General features: G+C 46.2%; 1 non-coding gene and 12 pseudogenes across 1 annotated transcript; all 13 read left to right on the top strand.

Annotated features, from left to right (window-relative positions):
• Positions 1-2766: 2766 nt before the first annotated feature.
• Positions 2767-2886, top strand: LOC141269444 (5S ribosomal RNA; annotated as a pseudogene).
• Positions 2887-3828: 942 nt separating this feature from the next.
• Positions 3829-3947, top strand: LOC141267845 (5S ribosomal RNA; annotated as a pseudogene).
• A 621-nt stretch (positions 3948-4568) lies between these two features.
• Positions 4569-4688, top strand: LOC141267729 (5S ribosomal RNA; annotated as a pseudogene).
• Positions 4689-5631: 943 nt separating this feature from the next.
• LOC141269545 (5S ribosomal RNA) lies at positions 5632-5750 on the top strand. The gene has a single exon (XR_012321516.1). It is a non-coding gene; the product is annotated as a 5S ribosomal RNA (ribosomal RNA).
• Positions 5751-11354: 5604 nt separating this feature from the next.
• On the top strand, positions 11355-11474 carry LOC141267515 (5S ribosomal RNA; annotated as a pseudogene).
• A 942-nt stretch (positions 11475-12416) lies between these two features.
• LOC141269574 (5S ribosomal RNA) lies at positions 12417-12535 on the top strand (annotated as a pseudogene).
• Positions 12536-13155: 620 nt separating this feature from the next.
• Positions 13156-13275, top strand: LOC141269257 (5S ribosomal RNA; annotated as a pseudogene).
• A 941-nt stretch (positions 13276-14216) lies between these two features.
• On the top strand, positions 14217-14335 carry LOC141269416 (5S ribosomal RNA; annotated as a pseudogene).
• Positions 14336-14956: 621 nt separating this feature from the next.
• On the top strand, positions 14957-15076 carry LOC141270122 (5S ribosomal RNA; annotated as a pseudogene).
• Positions 15077-15697: 621 nt separating this feature from the next.
• Positions 15698-15817, top strand: LOC141270123 (5S ribosomal RNA; annotated as a pseudogene).
• Positions 15818-16438: 621 nt separating this feature from the next.
• LOC141269978 (5S ribosomal RNA) lies at positions 16439-16558 on the top strand (annotated as a pseudogene).
• Positions 16559-17488: 930 nt separating this feature from the next.
• Positions 17489-17607, top strand: LOC141267648 (5S ribosomal RNA; annotated as a pseudogene).
• Positions 17608-18226: 619 nt separating this feature from the next.
• On the top strand, positions 18227-18346 carry LOC141268224 (5S ribosomal RNA; annotated as a pseudogene).
• The last annotated feature ends 216 nt before the right edge of the window (positions 18347-18562 follow it).

The following is an 18562-nucleotide window of genomic DNA, read 5'->3' on the forward strand; positions in this document are numbered from 1 at the left end:
ATATATATATATATATATATATGAACTATTAGAAACTATGTAACTACAATTTTACTGTATAAGATTATAAATAAATATTGAGACATTGTATTACATTTTGATACAACATTATAATTACAGTTTTTCCTTAGCCACTCCCTAAACCAAATCTTCTGTCTCTCTCAAATATCTCCAGGAACGCCCTATTTAGGAAAAACAGTTTTCTATCCTTCAAAACCTCAGAGAACTGCCTGTTCTTCTGTCCACATTCCATGACGTCACAGTGAGTTGGTCGTCTCAACTGTCTCTGTCCATCAGTTTCAGCCATTTTCCTTTTTAGAGAATCACAGTTCTGACTGAGAATTAACTCATTCTGTGGAGAGATGGATCTTTGCACTGGCTGATATGGCTTATAACATATATGAAATCTTCTGCGTATTTGATAGAGTTCACTATGGGGATGACTCAGTCTAGGAGAGTTTGATACTGGCTTTTGGTAAGATTTTACCTTTCCTGGTTTTATGAATTTAGCTTGATTTATTTTCTTTTCACGATTCTCATGTTTTGTAACAAAATCCAGCATCTGCGCACATTCAAATAATGAATTTTTTTGTGATGCCATAACTTTGGAAACTGAATTTAGGAATTAGAATTTTTGTACAAAAGTTGTTATCATATGTTGTACTTTTCCATTTTTGATGAGAGCTTTGTACAACCGTTCAAATATGGACATGAATGTATATGTACATTCCTTCCTACCAATCCTTAGTTTCTGCAGATCTTCTATGTTGGGAAAATCCTTTGTGACACAATAAATCAAATATCTTAATCTGTCCGAATCATTTTCCCATCCATTAGGAGAGTCATTTTCACAGGGCATTAAATGTAAACGTCTGGACAATGTCACAGGAATCCATATTTTAAATAATTGATTCCTCTCCTCATTGGATAAATCAAACTTATCAGAGAAGCTCTCAAATGTCTCTGAATTTCTACAGGTATGGATTTTGACATCATATTTTGGCATGATTTTGTATAATTTCAGCAAATTTTTCCTCATTTTAATTTGGAGTTGAGCCTGGGTAATTCCAGAATTCTCTGATATTTTTAGTGGCTCTTGTACGTCCGTTCCTCCTACGTCACTCACGTCTCCTCCCACATCACCTAGTATGTCGGTTTCTCGTATGTCAGTCATGTCTCCTCCCATGTCAGGTTTCTGTATGTCCGTCTCTTGGTCAGACCCAAGGTCACCTTCAGATACAGACACGTGTCTTACTTCTTGTTCATTTTCCACATTACAGTCAGAATCAGTATCACCGTCTGACACTTCTACACTATTTTCCTGCTTAGAAATCTCTAACACAAGACTATGAAAAAAATCTACCAAATGTAGAATATTTCTGAATTTCTGTTTGTCTCTATTTAACAATTTAGAAGTTAACTGTAAATTCTGCAATTCACATTCTTTGTATAAATTGAGCCACAAAACTTCTATGTCATCTCCTACATTACCTTTGAAATTAATATTACTTTGTTTAGCAAAAGAAGAAATTATATCCATATTTTGCTTACCTTAAGATTCCTTGGCTTCTCTTTATCAGCACGTCCTGTCTTCAGTTCGTCTGATTCTTTTCCTGTGTGATTCTGTTCCTTGTTAGTACCTCTGCTTCCTGTCTTTCCTCAGTCTGTAGGTCCTTTCTGCTTCTCGTGACAAACTAGTGAATTTACTGACACGTGAACAACAGCTGTTCAGCTCGTCAGGACTCCCCCCTTGTTCACGGAAGAAATTCACTTACTTAATTTAAAAAACAAAAAAACAGGACTGGCTGGCTCACCATTGTAAAATAATACTCTTCCTGTATTATTTTTTTCTACTGAGGACTTCTCAAAGTATCAATATCACGATATTCTTATAAAAAATGTATCTATTTATTCTTGGATTGTCCATTAAAAAGAATCAGATTGCAGCAGGTACATACAATAATTAGTTATAAAGTAATTGTCCATTTGTCCATAATTAGCTTAATTGTTGAGATTCACCCATCTTTCCTTGGATCCTGGCTGGTAAATCATGTCTTTGTCCAGCATGTGTCCAGGCCTACATGTCATCTGCTTCTCAGCATGAAGATTCTGTGTCTTGTGGGGTGGGCAGAGCAAGAGAGCCCCCCCTTTCTGTACCATGGGCTTTTATAGCCAGTCGTATGGACACCTGTTCTACATACGGTAGTGAACCAAATATACACACACAAATAGCGCATGTCAACTAGACACGATGGCTGAGGCATAGAACTCAGAAAAATGATTATCGATTAACATTCCAAATGAATTTCCATAATTAACCATTTAACAGAGACCGCCTGGGAATGCCAGGTGCTGTAGGCTTTTGCTTTTTCCTTCCTTCCACCAGCAGGGGGCTCTCTTCTATGCCTTTTTTCCATTCCCTTTCACAAGTGCACACATTCATTCTCTTTTCTTTTTTTCATTTGCTTTCTCTCTTGCGCTATTTCATCTCTGCAAAATACCAGCATCCTTCTGATCACCGTGGGCCTCCAGCATTGTTGCTTATTTACTTTTAATACTAGGCTCCTTTTCACCAGGACCAGCGTCTCCCGGGTGGCTGGAGGCAACAACCGGTAACCCCAAGCAGAAGACTTTTGCAGGCAACACGACCCTCCCCCCTGACGGCACAGACTTTGCATGGACCCTTCGGAGCCCGCCCCGTCACGGCCAGAGTGCTCGCCATCAAGCGATCCTGAGAAAGGCTGGCCGGGCGATGGATCGAGCAGCGTCTACTGGCCATACCACCTTGGATACGCTCGTTCTTGTCTGATCTCGGAAGCAAAGCAGGGCTGGGCTCGGACAGTACTTGGATGGGATACTTCCTGGGAACACCGGGTGCTGTAGACCATTTTGATAACGTTTTGCCCTACTGCCCAGCTCGGCTAGCATGAAACGGCGCCTTGCCGGACACCGACCTTAAGTAACTTAGATGATGGAAGCCCCAAGGCCTCTGAGCCAGTTGGCAGCTAAGTACGCTACCCCGCCGCCTTCACGCAGGCCTGACACCGAGATCCTTGCCACGGCTAGGAGTGCTTATTGACTTCGCAGCTCGCCGTGTGGAAATGATGGTGTTAAAAGCACCCGGGGCCGTGAAGGGGCCAGGCTTTCAGCAGGTGCCCAGGGAAGGTTTCGGATGCCGGCTGCCTAGCGAGGGCCATCAGAAGTAACATGTTTCTCTGCAAAGAAGCTTGTGTAACCAAGCCAGACGGCTGACAAAGAACTAACCTCAGTGCAAGGAAGGCAAGGAAGGTGCGGAAGGAATTGGGGGTGGGTGGGGTGATTCCTGCTAGGGCCCTGAAATGATAAAACAGGCAGGAGAGTCTGACGCGTGGTGACGGAGAGCTTGTAGAGGCAGATAGGGGGTGTTGTCACGTGCGAGCACGTGTGCATGCTGGCTTGTGTGTGAGAGTGCGCTTCCTAGTTGTGGCGCGCTGCAGACAGGCAAAGGGATTGTTCCCTTTCATTAAAAGTTAATCCTCGGCTGCAGGCTATTAGAATGCAACTAACTGCGCTCTACTCACCCTGCCCGGGTCTACCGGTGAGTCTCGCCTCTGCTCCCGGCCTGTGGCATTGGCCGTGAAGCTGACATTCCGTCAACAGCGCTGCAGCCGATCAGTGAGCTCAGCGGCTCTGAGTGGGGCGTTGTGTCTACAAGACCTTTTAAGGAAGCCAGCAAAAAAATTGAAGAGAAGGGAAAGTACAAAAGGACCTGGTCTTGCTGAGCACTGGAAAGGGCAGCCGGCAGCCAGACTTCAAAGTAGAAAAGCAGCAAGTGAGAGGCTTGTCTCTGCCTACGGCCACACCACCCTGAACATGCCTGATCTTGTCTGATTTCAGAAGCTAAGCAGGGTTAGGCCTGGTTAGTACTTGGATGGGAGACCAGCTGGGAATATTAGGTGCTGTAGGCTTTTGCTTTTTGTTTCCTTCCACCTGCAGGGGGCACTCTCTTCTATGCCTTTTTTCCATTCCCTTTCACAAGTGCACACATTCATTCTCTTTTCTTTTTTTCATTTGCTTTCTCTCTTGCGCTATTTCATCTCTGCAAAATACCAGCATCCTTCTGATCACCGTGGGCCTCCAGCATTGTTGCTTCTTTACTTTTAATACTAGGCTCCTTTTCACCAGGACCAGCGTCTCCCACGTGGCTGGAGGCAACCACCGGTAACCCCAAGCAGAAGACCTTTGCAGGCAACACGACCCTCCCCCCTGAAGAGCAGCTCAAAGTCACTGGCAACCATCTAACCCTCTTCCTTCATTCACCCCTGGACGTCTCGCTCCGCCCCCAAGTTACCGGTCCAGCTTGCTCTTTCTGTCACATTACCGTGATGAAGGGTTTAACCTGCAGGAGACCCTGCGCCGAGACATTTTTGAAGACACCTGATTCGGCGGGTGAATCACTGCTAAACAAACCACACCTGTAGGGACGGCACAGACTTTGCATGGACCCTTCGGAGCCCGCCCCGTCACGGCCAGATTGCTCGCCACAAAGCGATCCTGAGAAAGGCTGGCCGGGTGATGGATCAAGCAGCGTCTACTGGCCATACCACCTTGGATACGCCCGATCTCGTCTGATCTCGGAAGCAAAGCAGGGCTGGGCTCAGACAGTACTTGGATGGGAGACCTCCTGGGAACACCGGGTACTGTAGACCATTTTGATAAAGTTTTGCCCTACTGCCCAGCTCGGCTAGCATGGAACGGCGCCTTGCCGGACACCGACCTTAAGTAACTTAGATGATGGAAGCCCCAAGGCCTCTGAGCCAGTTGGCAGCTAAGTACGCTACCCCGCCGCCTTCACGCAGGCCTGACACCGAGCTCCTTGTCACGGCTAGGAGTGTTTATTGACTCCGCAGCTCGACGTGTGGAAATGATGGCATTAAAAGCATTCAGGGCCATGAAGGGGCCAGGCTTTCAGCAGGTGCCCAGGGAAGGTTTTGGATGCCGGCCGCCTAGCGAGGGCCAGCAGAAGTAACATGTATCTCTGCAAAGAAGCTTGTGTAACCAAGCCAGACGGCTGGAAAAGAGCTAACCTCAGTGCAAGGAAGGCAAGAAAGGTGCGTAAGGAATTGGGGAGGGGGGATGGTGATTCCTGATAGGGCCCTGAAATCATAAAACAGGCAGGAGAGTCTGATGCATGGTGACGGAGAGGTTGTAGGGGCAGATAGGGGGTGTTGTCACGTGCGAGCACGTGTGCATGCTGGCTTGTGTGTGAGAGTGCGCTTCCTAGGTGTGGCGCGCTGCAGACAGTCAAAGGGATTGTTCCCTTTCATTAAAAGTTAATCCCCGGCTGCAGCCTTTTAGAAAGCAACTAACCGCGCTCTACTCACCCTACCCGGGTCTACCGGTGAGTCTCGCCTCTGCTCCCGGCCTGTGGCATTGGCCGTGAAGCTGACGTTCCGTCGACAGCGCTGCAGCCGATCAGTGAGCTCAGCGGCTCTGAGTGGGGCATTGTGTCTACAAGACCTTTTAAGGAAGCCAGCAAGAAAACTGAAGAGAAGGGAAAGCACAAAAGGACCTGGTCTTGCTGAGCACTGGAAAGGGCAGCCGGCAGCCAGACGTCAAAGTAGAAAAGCAGCAAGTGAGAGGATAGTCTCTGCCTATGGCCACACCACCCTGAACACGCCCAATCTCGTCTGATCTTGAAAGCTAAGCAGGGTTGGGCCTGGTTAGTACTTGGATGGGAGACCACCTGGGAATACCAGGTGCTGTAGGCTTTTGCTTTTTCCTTCCTTCCACCAGCAGGGGGCACTCTCTTCTATGCCTTTTTTCCATTCCCTTTCACAAGTGCACACATTCATTCTCTTTTCTTTTTTTCATTCGCTTTCTCTCTTGCGCTATTTCATCTCTGCAAAATACCAGCATCCTTCTGATCACCGTGGGCCTCCAGCATTGTTGCTTCTTTACTTTTAATACTAGGCTCCTTTTCACCAGGACCAGCGTCTCCCGCGTGGCTGGAGGCAACCACCGGTAACCCCAAGCAGAAGACCATTGCAGGCAACACGACCCTCCCCCCTGAAGAGCAGCTCAAAGTCTCTGGCAACCATCTCACCCTCTTCCTTCATTCACCCCTGGACGTCTCACTCCGCCCCCAAGTTACGGGTCCAGCTTGCTCTTTCTGTCACATTACCACGATGAAGGGTTTAGCCTGCAGGAGATCCTGCGCCGAGCCATTTTTGAAGACACCTGATGCGACGGGTGAATCACTGCTAAACAAACCACACCTGTAGGGATGGCACAGACTTTGCTTGGACCCTTCGGAGCCCGCCCCGTCACGGCCAGATTGCTCGCCACCAAGCGATCCTGAGAAAGGCTGGCCGGGCGATGGATCGAGCAGCTTCTACTGGCCATACCACCTTGGATACGCCCGATCTCAACTGATAATATCACAGCGTACCATAGCAATCAGTAATATCCATCTAATTATTATCAAAATATTAAAATAAATTATGTTTGGAATAATAAGCAATAATAGATAATAATTCATTATCAATCAAGTTCTCCATATGATAGAACATTTTTATGTCATAGGTGTAATTACCTTTTCCAACCCATAGGTGTCATTGTATTTTGAAAAAACAAGTTTTTATATCTTTATTAAACCAATAATATCAAAGAATATATACTCCTGAACCAAAATGAATAAATATATGAATGTATGAATGAATGAATGAATGAATAAATGAATGAATGAATTGTTGTGTTTACTCAGAAAATGTAAACATTTTTTTCCTTAGCAATATATATTTAATGAAGCAATACTCTTGTATTAGACATTACTTTATTAAATATTAATGTGTTTTCTCAATTGAGATATTTAACTGAAATAAAATCAAATGAGAATTAAAAAATGAAAAAATAGAAAAATAAGAAGTATAAAGTAAGAATAAAATTTTAAAAATGAAAAATAAAATTAATAGTAAAAATAAGAATAAAAATAAAAATAAGGCCTTTAAATTTTAATGACAAATGCAGAGTAATTATATTCTCCATAAAAAATACCCTTATATCTTCATTATCTGGATGATTTCATATTTGTCATAACCTTGTACCACCAAAAAATATTAAATTATGCAACTTTGCATGTAATACCCTTCTTAATTATACCATAGTACATTATTATTATTTCTTCTTTATTAAAATGTGTGGAAAATAAGTATTGATCAAAAGTGATTATGTAATCAGGATCAAAAACACATTTTCCCCCTTAATACCAAAAATATTATTTTATAAAATTTATGTATATATCAGAACCAAATGAAAAATAATTATTCTTCTAGAAATATTGTGCATAAATTTCATATCGATGAGTAGCATAGATTTGACTAAAGAGAGGTGTGTACCTATTTAGGTAACCATTAAAAATAATATTATAGTTATTCAAGAATATTATCTTGTGGAAAATTATTCTAAATATAAATTTGCTTTGTAAACCATTTTGATGTGTGGTTGCCCTTATCCACTATTAGTTAAATCAAGAAATAATAATTATTAAAGAAATATAGAAATATATATATGTAGATAATACCTAATTATGTATTATAATTTCCTCAGAATTAAATATATTTTTGTACCTTCACATAAAGAAACATTTTTTTTTTTTTCAAACATGCAAACATACGAGGCCTCTGTCACATCAATCACACTTAGCAGCTGCTGATTTACTCATCTGTCACCTTCACTCTGACATTCACAGATCTGTTCAACTCAAACATTCCACATATGAAGTTTTATATATATATATATATATTTAACCCAAAATTGTTGTATCCCAATTTTTTAATGCGCATTGCCATATCATTTGAATATCTTTATATTTCTTTGAATATTCCCCAAGTACATATTATATAATATGAGAGTAAGTCACTGGAATTTCAGACACTTGAAAAAACTCTTGTCTTAGATTCTTTTTTCACTGGCTTCCCGGTCTTAAGTTACATCAGTTGAAAATAGAATGAATGGGATCCTATACTATTAGCTCAAAGTTCAAAGGCCGCAGCTGTCACACGTCATGCTGTAAATCTACTTTAATTTGCACGAACACTTCATGCACAGAAAATATTAGCAACACAAGAGAATTAATAAGTATTACATATATATTATAGTTCAACTAGATATATTGTTATTATTTTAAAATGTTATACACATAAAATCATGCAATTTTTTCACTTCCTGTGTGAATAAAGAAATAAATCCATTTTAGAGTTCTTTGATCAAATCCTGCTTTGGAATGAAAACTCTAAGGAAATATAAGAAAATAAAATTAAATATCAAATTCATACAGAAACAGAATTATTTAAATATCTTATACATATATTGGTTGGTTCTAATGTAATTCAAAATATTGCTACTTAAATTTATATATATGAAGTTCTAATTTATTAATTAATATATATATATACATTTTATAAACGTATATATAAATACAATTATACGCAATCTCTACTTAGACAAGTGTATATATATATATATATATATATATATATATATATATATATATATATATAAACTATTATAAACTATGTAACTACAATTTTACTGTATAAGATTATAAATAAATATTGAGACATTGTATTACATTTTGATACAACATTATAATTACAGTTTTTCTTTAGCCACTCCCTAAACCAAATCTTCTGTCTCTCTCAAATATCTCCAGGAACGCCCTATTTAGGAAAGACAGTTTTCTATCCTTCAAAACCTCAGAGAACTGCCTGTTCTTCTGTCCACATTCCATGACGTCACTGTGAGTTGGTCGTCTCACCTGTCTCTGTCCATCAGTTTCAGCCATTTTCCTTTTTAGAGAATCAAAGTTCTGACTGAGAATTAACTCATTCTGTGGAGAGATGGATCTTTGCACTGGCTGATATGGCTTATAACATATATGAAATCTTCTGCGTATTTGATAGAGTTCACTATGGGGATGACTCAGTCTAGGAGAGTTTGATATTGGTTTTTGGTAAGATTTTACCTTTCCTGGTTTTATAAATTTAGCTTGATTTATTTTCTTTTCACGATTCTCATGTTTTCTAACAGAATCCAGCATCTGCGCACATTCAAATAATGAATTTTTTTGTGATGCCATAACTTGGGAAACTGAATTTAGGAATTTGAATTTTTGTACAAAAGTTGTTATCATATGTTGTACTTTTCCATTTTTGATGAGAGCTTTGTACAACCGTTCAAATATGGACATGAATGTATATGTACATTCCTTCCTACCAATCCTTAGTTTCTGCAGATCTTCTATGTTGGGAAAATCCTTTGTGACACAATAAATCAAATATCTTAATCTGTCCGAATCATTTTCCCATCCATTAGGAGAGTCATTTTCACAGGGCATTAAATGTAAACGTCTGGACAATGTCACAGGAATCCATATTTTAAATAATTGATTCCTCTCCTCATTGGATAAATCAAACTTATCAGAGAAGCTCTCAAATGTCTCTGAATTTCTACAGGCATGGATTTTGACATCATATTTTGGCATGATTTTGTATAATTTCAGCAAATTTTTCCTCATTTTAATTTGGAGTTGAGCCTGGGTAATTCCAGAATTCTCTGATATTTTTAGTGGCTCTTGTACGTCCGTTCCTACTACGTCACCCACATTACAGTCAGAATCAGTATCACCGTCTGACACTTCTACACTATTTTCCTGCTTAGAAATCTCTAACACAAGACTATGAAAAAAATCTACCAAATGTAGAATATTTCTCAATTTCTGTTTGTCTCTATTTACCAATTTAGAAGTTAACTGTAAATTCTGCAATTCACATTCTTTGTATAAACTGAGCCACAAAACTTCTATGTCATCTCCTACATTAACTTTGAAATTAATATTACTTTGTTTAGCAAAACAAGAAATTATATCCATATTTTGCTTACCTTAAGATTCCTAGGCTTCTCTTTATCAGCACGTCCTGTCTTCAGTTCGTCTGATTCTTTTCCTGTGTGATTCTGTTCCTTGTTAGGACCTCTGCTTCCTGTCTTTCCTCAGTCTGTAGGTCCTTTCTGCTTCTCGTAACAAAGTAGTGAATTTACTGACACGTGAACAACAGCTGTTCAGCTCGTCAGGACTCCCCCCTTGTTCACGGAAGAAATTCACTTACTTAATTTAAAAAACAAAAAAACAGGACTGGCTGGCTCACCATTGTAAAATAATACTCTTCCTGCATTATTTTTTTCTACTGAGGACTTCTCAAAGTATCAATATCACGATATTCTTATAAAAAAATGTATCTATTTATTCTTGGATTGTCCATTAAAAAGAATCAGATTACAGCAGGTACATACAATAATTAGTTATAAAGTAATTGTCCATTTGTCCATAATTAGCTTAATTGTTGAGATTCACCCAGCTTTCCTTGGATCCTGGCTGGTAAATCATGTCTTTGTCCAGCATGTGTCCAGGCCTACATGTCATCTGCTTCTCAGCATGAAGATTCTGTGTCTTGTGGGGTGGGCAGAGAAAGAGAGCCCCCCCCTTTCTGTACCATGGGCTTTTATAGCCAGTCGTATGGACACCTGTTCTACATATGGTAGTGAACCAAAAATACACACACAAATAGCGCATGTCAACTAGACACGATGGCTGAGGCATAGAACTCAGAAAAATGATTATCGATTAACATTCCAAATGAATTTTCATAATTAACCATTTAACAGAGACCGACTGGGAATGCCAGGTGCTGTAGGCTTTTGCTTTTTCCTTCCTTCCACCAGCAGGGGGCACTCTCTTCTATAACTTTTTTCCATTCCCTTTCACAAGTGCACACATTCATTCTCTTTTCTTTTTTTCATTTGCTTTCTCTCTTGCGCTATTTCATCTCTGCAAAATACCAGCATCCTTCTGATCACCGTGGGCCTCCAGCATTGTTGCTTCTTTACTTTTAATACTAGGCTCCTTTTCACCAGGACCAGCGTCTCCCGGGTGGCTGGAGGCAACCACCGGTAACCCCAAGCAGAAGACCTTTGCAGGCAACACGACCCTCCCCCCTGAAGAGCAGCTCAAAGTCACTGGCAACCATCTCACTCTCTTCCTTCATTCACCCCTGGACGTCTCGCTCCGCCCCCAAGTTACGGGTCCAGCTTGCTCTTTCTGTCACATTACCGCGATGAAGCGTTTAGCCTGCAGGAGACCCTGCGCCGAGCCATTTTTGAAGACACCTGATGCGGCGGGTGAATCACAGCTAAACAGACCACACCTGTAGGGATGGCACAGACTTTGAATGGACCCTTCGGAGCCCGCACCGTCACGGCCAGATTGCTCGCCACCAAGCGATCCTGAGAAAGGCTGGCCGGGCGATGGATCGAGCAGCTTCTACTGGCCATACCACCTTGGATACGCCCGATCTCATCTGATCTCGGAAGCAAAGCAGGGCTGGGCTCAGACAGTACTTGGATGGGAGACCTCCTGGGAACACCGGGTGCTGTAGACCACTTTGATGACGTTTATACCTACTGCCCAGCTCGGCTAGCATGGAACGGCGCCTTGCCGGACACCGACCTTAAGTAACTTAGATGATGGTAGCCCCAAGGCCTCTGAGCCAGTTGGCAGCTAAGTACGCTACCCCGCAGCCTTCACGCAGGCCTGACACCGAGCTCCTTGCCACGGCTAGGAGTGCTTATTGACTCCGCAGCTCGCCGTGTGGAAATGATGGCGTTAAAAGCACCCGGGGCCGTGAAGTGGCCAGGCTTTCAGCAGGTGCCCAGGGAAGGTTTTGGATGCCGGCCGCCTAGCGAGGGCCAGCAGAAGTAACATGTTTCTCTGCAAAGAAGCTTGTGTAACCAAGCCAGACGGCTGACAAAGAGCTAACCTCAGTGCAAGGAAGGCAAGGAAGGTGCGGAAGGAATTGGGGAGGGGGGGGTGATTCCTGCTAGGGCCCTGAAATCATAAAACAGGCAGGAGAGTCTGACGCATGGTGACGGAGAGGTTGTAGGGGCAGATAGGGGGTGTTGTCACGTGCGAGCACGTGTACATGCTGGCTTGTGTGTAAGAGTGCGCTTCCTAGGTGTGGCGCGCTGCAGACAGTCAAAGGGATTGTCCCCTTTCATTAAAAGTTAATCCCCGGCTGCAGGCTATTAGAAAGCAACTAACCGCGTTCTACTCACCCTACCCGGGTCTACCGGTGAGTCTCGCCACTCCTCCCGGCCTGAGGCATTGGCCGTGAAGCTGACGTTCCGTCGACAGCACTGCAGCCGATCAGTGAGCTCAGCGGCTCTGAGTGGGGCCTTCTGTCTACAAGACCTTTTAAGGAAGCCAGCAAAAAAAGTTGAAGAGAAGGGAAAGCACAAAAGTACCTGGTCTTGCTGAGCACTGGAAAGGGCAGCCGGCAGCCAGACGTCAAAGTAGAAAAGCAGCAAGTGAGAAGCTTGTCTCAGCCTACGCCCACACCACCCTGAACACGCCCAATCTTGTCTTATTTCAGAAGCGAAGCAGGGTTGGGCCTGGTTAGTACTTGGATGGGAGACCGCCTGGGAATACCAGGTGCTGTAGGCTATTGCTTTTTCCTTCTTTCCACCAGCAGGGGGCACTCTCTTCTATGCCTTTTTTCCATTCCCTTTCACAAATGAACACATTTATTCTCTTTTCTTTTTTTCATTTGCTTTCTCTCTTGCGCTATTTCATCTCTGCAAAATACCAGCATCCTTCTGATCACCGTGGGCCTCCAGCATTGTTGCTTCTTTACTTTTAATACTAGGCTCCTTTTCACCAGGACCAGCGTCTCCCGCGTGGCTGGAGGCAATCACAGGTAACCCCAAGCAGAAGACCTTTGCAGGCAACACGACCCTCCCCCCTGAAGAGCAGCTCAAAGTCACTGGCAACCATCTCACCCTCTTCCTTCATTCACCCCTGGACGTCTCGCTCCGCCCCCAAGTTACGGGTCCAGCTTGCTCTTTTTGTCACATTACCGCGATGAAGGGTTTAGCCTGCAGGAGACCCTGCGCCGAGACATTTTTGAAGACACCTGATGCGGCGGGTGAATCACTGCTAAACAAACCACACCTGTAGGGATGGCACAGCCTTTGCATGGACCCTTCGGAGCCCCCCCGTCACGGCCAGATTGCTCGCCACCAAGCGATCCTGAGAAAGGCTGGCCGGGCGATGGATCGAGCAGCGTCTACTGGCCATACCTCCTTGGATACGCCCGCTCTCATCTGATCTCGGAAGCAAAGCAGGGCTGGGCTCAGACAGTACTTGGATGGGAGAACTCCTGGGAACACCGGGTGCTGTAGACCATTTTGATGACGTTTTGCCCTACTGCCCAGCTCGGCTAGCATGGAACGGCGCCTTGCCGGACACCGACCTTAAGTAACTTAGATGATGGAAGCCCCAAGGCCTCTGAGCCAGTTGGCAGCTAAGTACGCTATCCTGCCGCCTTCACGCTGGCCTGACACCGAGCTCCTTGCCACGGCTAGGAGTGCTTATTGACTCCGCATCTCGTCGTGTGGAAATGATGGCGTTAAAAGCACCCGGGGCCGTGAAGGGGCCAGGCTTTCAGCAGGTGCCCAGGGAAGGTTTTGGATGCCGGCCGCCTAGCGAGGGCCAGCAGAAGAAACATGTTTCTCTGCAAAGAATCTTGTGTAACCAAGACAGACGGCTGACAAAGAGCTAACCTCAGTGCAAGGAAGGCAAGGAAGGTGCAGAAGGAATTGGGGAGGGGGGGGTGATTCCTGCTAGGGCCCTGAAATCATAAAACAGGCAGGAGAGTCTGACGCATGGTGACGGAGAGGTTGTAGGGGCAGATAGGGGGTGTTGTCACGTGCGAGCACGTGTGCATGCTGGCTTGTGTGTGAGAGTGCGCTTCCTAGGTGTGGCGCGCTGCAGACAGTCAAAGGGATTGTTCCCTTTCATTAAAAGTTAATCCCCGGCTTCAGGCTATTAGAAAGCAACTAACCACACTCTTCTCACCCTACCCGGGTCTACCGGTGAGTCTCGCCTCTGCTCCCGGCCTGTGGCATTGGCCGTGAAGCCGACGTTCCGTCGACAGCGCTGCACCCGATCAGTGAGCTCAGCGGCTCTGAGTGGGGCGTTGTGTCTACAAGACCTTTTAAGGAAGCCAGCAAAAAAATTGAAGAGAAGGGAAAGCACAAAAGGACCTGGTCTTGCTGAGCACTGGAAACGGCAGCCGGCAACCAGACTTCAAAGTAGAAAAGCAGCAAGTGAGAGGCTTGTCTCTGCCTAGGGCCACACCACCTTGAACACGGCCAATCTCGTCTGATCTTGGAAGCTAAGTAGCGTCAAGCCTGGTTAGTACTTGGATGGGTGACCGCCTGGGAATGCCAGGTGCTGTAGGCTTTTGCTTTTTCCTTCCTTCCACCAGCAGGGGGCACTCTCTTCTATGCCTTTTTTCCATTCCCTTTCACTAGTGCACACATTCATTCTCTTTTCTTTTTTTCATTTGCTTTTTCTCTTGCGCTATTTCATCTCTGCAAAATACCAGCATCCTTCTGATCACCGTGGGCCTCCAGCATTGTTGCTTCTTTACTTTTAATACTAGGCTCCTTTTCACAAGGACCAGCGTCTCCCGTGTGGCTGGAGGCAACAACCGGTAACCCCAAGAAGAAGACCTTTGCAGGCAACGCGACCCTCCCCCCTGAAGAGCAGCTCAAAGTCACTGGCAACCATCTCACCCTCTTCCTTCATTCACCCCTGGACGTCTCGCTCCGCCCCCAAGTTACGGGTCCAGCTTGCTCTTTCTGTCACATTACCGCGATGAAGGGTTTAGCCTGCAGGAGACCCTGCGTCGAGACATATTTGAAGACACCTGATGCGGCGGGTGAATCACTGCTAAACAAACCCCACCTGTAGGGATGGCACAGCCTTTGCATGGACCCTTCGGAGCCCGCCCCGTCACGGCCAGATTGCTCGCCATCAAGCGATCCTGAGAAAGGCTGGCCGGGCAATGGATCAAGCATCGTCTACTGGCCATACCAACTTGGATACGCCCAATGTCGTCTGATCTTGGAAGATAAGCAGGGTTGGGCCTGGTTGTTACTTGGTTGGGATACCACCTGGGAATACCAGGTGATGTAGGCTTCTGCTTTTTCCTTCCTTCCACCAGCAGGGGGCACTCTCTTCTATGCCTTTTTTCCATTCCCTTTCACAAGTGCACACATTCATTCTCTTTTCTTTTTTTCATTTGCTTTCTCTCTTGCGCTATTTCATCTCTGCAAAATACCAGCATCCTTCTGATCACCGTGGGCCTCCAGCATTGTTGCTTCTTTACTTTTAATACTAGGCTCCTTTTCACCAGGACCAGCGTCTCCCGTGTGGCTGGAGGCAACAACCGGTAACCCCAAGAAGAAGACCTTTGCAGGCAACACGACCCTCCCCCCTGAAGAGCAGCTCAAAGTCACTGGCAACCATCTCACCCTCTTCCTTCATTCACCCCTGGACGTCTCGCTCCGCCCCCAAGTTACGGGTCCAGCTTGCTCTTTCTGTCACATTACCGCGATGAAGGGTTTAGCCTGCAGGAGACCCTGCGTCGAGACATTTTTGAAGACACCTGATGCGGCGGGTGAATCACTGCTAAACAAACCCCACCTGTAGGGACGGCACAGCCTTTGCATGGACCCTTCGGAGCCCGCCCCGTCACGGCCAGATTGCTCGCCATCAAGCGATCCTGAGAAAGGCTGGCCGGGCAATGGATCAAGCATCGTCTACTGGCCATACCAACTTGGATACGCCCAATGTCGTCTGATCTTGGAAGATAAGCAGGGTTGGGCCTGGTTGTTACTTGGTTGGGATACCACCTGGGAATACCAGGTGATGTAGGCTTCTGCTTTTTCCTTCCTTCCACCAGCAGGGGGCACTCTCTTCTATGCCTTTTTTCCATTCCCTTTCACAAGTGCACACATTCATTCTCTTTTCTTTTTTTCATTTGCTTTCTCTCTTGCGCTATTTCATCTCTGCAAAATACCAGCATCCTTCTGATCACCGTGGGCCTCCAGCATTGTTGCTTCTTTACTTTTAATGCTAGGCTCCTTTTCACCAGGACCAGCGTCTCCCGCGTGGCTGGAGGCAACCACCGGTAACCCCAAGCAGAAGACCTTTGCAGGCAACACGACCCTCCCCCCTGAAGAGCAGCTCAAAGTCACTGGCAACCATCTCACCCTCTTCCTTCATTCACCCCTGGACGTCTCGCTCCGCCCCCAAGTTACGGATCCAGCTTGCTCTTTCTGTCACATTACCGCGATGAAGGGTTTAGCCTGCAGGAGACCCTGCGCCGAGACATTTTTGAATACACCTGATGCGGCGGGTGAATCACTGCTAAACAAACCACACCTGTAGGGATGGCACAGCCTTTGCATGGACCCTTCGGAGCCCGCCCCGTCACGGCCAGATTGCTCGCCACCAAGCGATCCTGAGAAAGGCTGGCCGGGCAATGGATCGAGCAGCGTCTACTGGCCATACCACCTTGGATATGCCCGATCTCGTCTGATCTTGGAAGCAAAGCAGAACTGGGTTCAGACAGTACTTGGATGGGAGACCTCCTGGGAACACCGGGTGCTGTAGACCATTTTGATGATGTTTTGCCCTACTGCCCAGCTCGTCAAGCATGGAACGGCGCATTGCCGGACACCGACCTTAAGTAACTTAGATGATGGAAGCCCCAAGGCCTCTGAGCCAGTTGGCAGCTAAGTACGCTACCACTCAGGCCTGACAGCGAGCTCCTTGCCACGGCTAGGAGTGCTTATTGACTCCGCAGCTCGCCGTGTGGAAATGATGGCGTTAAAAGCACCCGGGGCCGTGAAGGGGCCAGGCTTTCAGCAGGTGCCCAGGGAAGGTTTTGGATGCCGGCCGCCTAGCGAGGGCCAGCAGAAGTAACATGTTTCTCTGCAAAGAAGCTTGTGTAACCAAACCAGACGGCTGACAAAGAGCTAGCCTCAGTGCAAGGAAGGCAGGGAAGGTGCGGAAGGAATTGGGGAGGGGGGGGTGATTCCTGCTAGGGCCCTGAAATCATAAAACAGGCAGGAGAGTCTGACGCATGGTGACGGAGAGGTTGTAGGGGCAGATAGGGGGTGTTGTCACGTGCGAGCACGTGTGCATGCTCTCTTGTGTGTGAGAGTGCGCTTCCTAGGTGTGGCGCGCTGCAGACAGTCAAAGGGATTGTTCCCTCTCATTAAAAGTTAATCCCCGGCTGCAGGCTATTAGAAAGCAACTAACCGCGCTCTACTCACCCTACCCGGGTCTACCGGTGAGTCTCGCCTCTGCTCCCGGCTTGTGGCATTTTCCGTGAAGTCGACGTTCCGTCGACAGTGCTGCAGCCAATCAGTGAGCTCAGCGGCTCTGAGTGGGGCCTTCTGTCTACAAGACCTTTTAAGGAAGCCAGCAAAAAAATTGAATAGAAGGGAAAGCACAAAAGGACCTGGTCTTGCTGAGCACTGGAAAGGGCAGCCAGCAGCCAGACTTCAAAGTAGAAAAGCAGCAAGTGAGTAGCTCATCTCTGCCTATGGCCACACCACCATGTACACGCCCAATCTCGTCTGATCTCAGAAGCTAAGCAGGGTTGGGCCTGGTTAGTACTTGGATGGGAGACCACCTGGGAATACCATGTGCTGTAGGCTTTTGCTTTTTCCTTCCTTCCACCAGCAGGGGGCACTCTCTTCTATGCCTTTTTTCCATTCCCTTTTACAAGTGCACACATTCATTCTCTTTTCTTTTTTTCATTTGCTTTCTCTTGCGCTATTTTATCTCTGCAAAATACCAGCATCCTTCTGATCACCGTGGGCCTCCAGCATTGTTGCTTCTTTACTTTTAATACTAGGCTCCTTTTCACCAGGACCAGCGTCTCCCGTGTGGCTGGAGGCAACAACCGGTAACCCCAAGCAGAAGACCTTTGCAGGCAACACGACCCTCCCCCCTGAAGAGCAGCTCAAAGTCACTGGCAACCATCTCACCCTCTTCCTTCATTCACCCCTGGACGTCTCGCTCCGCCCCCAAGTTACGGGTCCAGCTTGCTCTTTCTGTCACATTACCGCGATGAAGGGTTTAGCCTGCAGGAGACCCTGCGCCGAGCCATTTTTGAAGACACCTGATGCGGCGGGTGAATCACTGCTTAACAAACCACACCTGTAGGGACGGCACAGACTTTGCATGGACCCTTCGGAGCCCGCCCCGTCACGGCCAGATTGCTCGCCACCAAGCGATCCTGAGAAAGGCTGGCCGGGCGATGGATCGAGCAGCGTCTACTGGCCATACCACCTTGGATACGCCCGATCTCGTCTGATCTCGGGAGCAAAGTAGGGCTGGGCTCAGACAGTACTTGGATGGGAGACCTCCTGGGAACACCGGGTGCTGTAGACCATTTTGATTACGTTTTGCCCTACTGCCCAGCTCGGCTAGCATGGAACGGCGCCTTGCCGGACACCGACCTTAAGTAACTTGGATGATGGATGCCCCAAGGCCTCTGAGCCAGTTTGCAGCTAAGTATGCTACCCCGCCGCCTTCACGCAGGCCTGACACCGAGCTCCTTGTCACGGCTAGGAGTGCTTATTGACTCCGCAGCTCGCCGTGTGGAAA

Source organism: Phyllobates terribilis, unplaced genomic scaffold (assembly GCF_046119375.1).
Source record: "Phyllobates terribilis strain yellow unplaced genomic scaffold, ASM4611937v1 Scaffold_4__5_contigs__length_816908805, whole genome shotgun sequence".
NCBI classification, from domain to species: Eukaryota; Metazoa; Chordata; class Amphibia; order Anura; family Dendrobatidae; genus Phyllobates; species Phyllobates terribilis.